The sequence below is a fragment of the Odocoileus virginianus genome, chromosome 1, assembly GCF_023699985.2.
Source record: "Odocoileus virginianus isolate 20LAN1187 ecotype Illinois chromosome 1, Ovbor_1.2, whole genome shotgun sequence".
Lineage (NCBI taxonomy): Eukaryota > Metazoa > Chordata > Mammalia > Artiodactyla > Cervidae > Odocoileus > Odocoileus virginianus.
In genome coordinates this window covers 59142049-59146143 of record NC_069674.1, presented here as the reverse complement: position 1 = coordinate 59146143, position 4095 = coordinate 59142049, and the positions used below count along the sequence as shown (strand labels likewise).

Below are 4095 nucleotides of genomic sequence, written 5' to 3'. Positions count from 1 at the left end.
AAGTAAGAGAACTTCAATTTCCCTATTTTCTGAGAATTTTGCATCCTAAATCACTTCAGTGGTGTCTGACTCTTTGCAACCCTATGGACCATAGCCCGTCAGGCTCCTCACATAAGAGGTAAAAGCCTTTCTAAATTATAGCGACATACAGATATACAAAGAGAAAGGGAGAGAGCTTATAGCATCCTTTCTAAAATTTTAGCTATGGGTCAAGAGTAAACACAGAAGTATAAAATTCATGAATGGACACAAAATTCTTAATTGATTAGGTCTCAAAACAGGCAAACAAGAAAAGACTCACATGCCAGATTCTCTGCTTTCTCTTGGCCAGCTGTGTTCTCTATTAACTATTACTCCATTTACAGAGATCATCAATGATCAGGTCATAAAATCAAATTGCTAACAACTACTGGGAAGGAACATATTGACCCCCAAAAATCCAAACACAAACGTAAAACTGGTAGAGAGGCAACTTAAAATTAGAAAAGCAGAGAGGAAGCAAAGTTTTATTGCCATTTTGGGTTTACCTTTGGAAGCCAAGAGAAGACTACCCTGGGCGTAAGCTGCCCATGGAGTGCACTTCTCTCCTTATGAAGTTTTCCTGGCTCTGGTGCCTGAATCCATTGAGCATCTCAGTGGAACCTCCAAAACTCTTAAAAGATAATTTTTTCTGGAAAAGGTAAGATCATGACTCTCATATGGATTTTAAAGAGAGCATGTGTTGAAGATTTTATTTTACTCGTTCAATGAAAGAATCAGGTAGTTGGTGTAACAGGCTTAAAGGAGAAGTCAAAAGGCAGTGATTTCTATGAAGTAAAAAGGAATGAGAGGAGGGCATGGCAGCCCACTCCAGTATTCTTGCCTAGAGAATCCCATGGACAGAGGAGCCTGGCGGGCTACTGACCATAGGGGTCATAAAGAGTTGGACACGACTGAAGCAACTTAGCACAGCACAGCACAAAAGGGAATGGAGGGAAGTCAACTGAAACTCTTCCAGACCAGACAGAATGCGCATGTGCTTCAACTTATAAAAGTTGTAAAACAGTGCAAAGATTATGAAAGGCTAAAGTCTAAGGCATAGTTTCCCACTGAAACACAAATTTATTTTTTCTATAGTCTGTTCTCCTAGATGTCTTTATATAGCATCTGTTCATGTTTCCTGTAGATCCCATAAATGTTTAATTGCTCTTCATATAAAACCTGGCTCTCATATGATTAGCAGTTGAGAAAAGATTCCTACTTCTGTGGTAAATGCAAAGCAGTTTTAAAAAATTTGTTTTATATTGAGTTATAGTTGATTTACAATGTTGTATTAGTTTCAGGTGTACAACAAAGTGATTTAGTTGTATGAATACATATATCTGGGGCTTCCCTGGTGGTTCAGATGGTAAAGAATCTGCTTGCAATGCAGGAGACCCAGGTTTGATCCCTGGGTCAGGAAGATCCCCTGGACAAGGGAATGGCTACCCATACCAGTAGTCTTGCCTGGAGAATTCCATGGACAGAGAAGTCTAGCAGGCTACAGTCCATGAGGCCGCAAAGAGTTGGACATGACTGAACAACTAACACTTCATACTTCATACATACATACATATATATACACATATATATATATTCTTTTTCAGATTCTTTTCCCATGTAGGTTATCCTTTCACAGAGACCATGCTAATCTCTGTATCATTCTGATTTTAGCATATGTGCTGCTGAAGCAAGCTGCAAACTGACTTTGTTAACACTTGCCCCTGCTTATAGGATATAAATTATTGCTTTAGCTATAATTTTTCAACTTCTCTATTAGTTGTTTGTGTATCATTTATAGATGGTATGCTAAAGAAAAGAGATTGTTCATTGTTAGGAACAATTGTATTTATAGGCTGAAGTGGAGGGACCCACAAAGTTCATTTAACTGATTGATTGATTGAATAATTACTTATGGATGGTTCTCCATTGCTAGGCATCATGCTTTTAAAAAATGCAGTTTCAACTTTCAAGAATTTAATGCTTATCAGGGTCAATAGACAAGGAAATAGTCACCTCTTGGTAGCACAGCCTGGGAGTAAAATTCACCTGAGACACCTGAGTCCAGTTCTCAAGGACTTAGCAAGGTCAGGGCTGTTAATAGGTTTCAAGCACACTGAATAACAAGTGCATGTATGGGAAGGCCAGAATGCACGTAGCACTATGGAAATTATGCTCCCTCTATGTAGCTGGAGCATAGAATATGAGAAGAAGACATAGTAAGAGATGAGATTGGGAGGAAAGCAGGGTCAGCCATGGGATGAGCTGATTGTGACAAGCTAAAGAGCCGGCTGTCTGCTGCAGGTAAAACATTTTAAGCTAGAGAGTTCCAAGATCAAATTCGCATTTTAGAAAGATCTCTCAAGCAGCAGGGTGAGGAAAGGACTGTTAACTCTAATATTTTTCAGTGTATATTCTATTACTAATTTAGTACAGATTTTTTAAACAAATTTTCACGTCCCCGCTACCCACCCCCTGCAATCTTTGTTTACAGTGTTTGGTCTGCAGCCACAGCTTTGCTGCATTTTCAGTGCGAGGCTGTGACATTGTGATAGAGGATAAATGAAAAGAAATGAAGGGGATAAAAGGATATAAAGCATGAGTCAGCAAACTGTGGCTTGCAGGCCAAAGTTCGTTGCCTGTTATTGTAAATAACACTGTATTGGAACACAGCCAAGCCCATTTGCTTCTGTAGAGTCCTCTGGCTGCTTTTGTGTCCTTACGAAACAAAGCTGAGTACTTGTGAGAAGCTGTCTGGAATGCAAAGGTGAACACCTTGACTATCAGGTCCTTCAGAGAAAAAGTTCAACAACCTTTGATGTGAAGAGTTAAAAGTCTGTATGTTAACTTATTTAGTTGATTTGATCATATTTCCTGGACTCAAAGGATTTATGCAAATGTGTATGGTCAGTCTCATGAAAAAGTTCAAATCTTGAAAACTTTGCTGGTAATAATATGTATGAAGATGACTATATTAATTCCATGTAGAAGATCATCTACATGATTTTATTCTTCTCAACATCTTCCAAGAAGGAGTAGAAAGATCTGGTTTATGTGCTGTGGAGCCTGACTTATTTTTGTTAAAGGAAAGATACTCGATTACAGATACATTTTTAAATATTCTGCATACTTTTAGGATTTTGAATTTGAAAATCTCCAGGACAATAAGTACAAGTTTGAGAATGGAGAATATTAAATAGTTATAATGTTTCCTGGATTTCTGGTGTCCTGTCTCTGGCTTTAGCACAATGCTTTATTTGCTGAATTTGAAAATCTCCAGGACATTAAATACAAATTTGAGAATGGAGAATAAATAGTTACAATGTTTCCTGGATTTCTGCTGTCCTGTCTCTGGCTTTAGCACAATGCTTTTTTGCTGAATTTGAAAATCTCCAGGACATTAAGTACAAGTTTGAGAATGGAGAATAAATAGTTACAATGTTTCCTGGATTTCTGCTGTCCTGTCTCTGGCTTTAGCACAATATGGGAGAAATACACACAGTATTTTGTCATTAACAAATTGTAGCCACTCCTAGAATCCCTATTCTAAACAAGAACAACTTGGCTTGGACTGCACCAAATAGGTACCTTACAGAGAGTACGGGACTCAAAAAGGTCAGACACAAACACTTCACAGCTAGTGTCCCACAAGCTGCCTGCTCAGCCATCCTTAGAACGCCTTAGAACATCCTTAGAACACCTTAAATATTTGAAAATTTGGAAAAGAAGCAAAAATCCGTTTTATGGTGAAATGCTTTAGTGTCTCAGTACCCACCTCAGGAATCTGACTGTGACACATGCATCAGTAGCAGTTATTTAATAAGAAATTGCATTGACGGGTTTAAGGCCAGAGAACAGTGATGTTTAAAAAAAAAAGTGTATTTCAGTCCTTGATTGAAATTATCCAACATTTTGAGAAAAGTCAATTTGCATAACAGTTGGTGTTTCACCTCCTGGTGTTAAACCCATCTTCCCTACGCTGTCTTTTTGGATCTGTTAATCAAGTTTCCTGTCTTCACTAGACAGCAGCCTAATTGCTTCTGTCCTGCAGAAACCCCTTACCGAGAAAGAGATTTA

At 38.3% G+C, this 4095-nt stretch overlaps 1 pseudogene; it reads right to left on the bottom strand.

Annotated features, from left to right (window-relative positions):
- Positions 1-1611: 1611 nt before the first annotated feature.
- LOC139036622 (U6 spliceosomal RNA) lies at positions 1612-1712 on the bottom strand (annotated as a pseudogene).
- Between the last annotated feature and the right edge of the window lie 2383 nt (positions 1713-4095).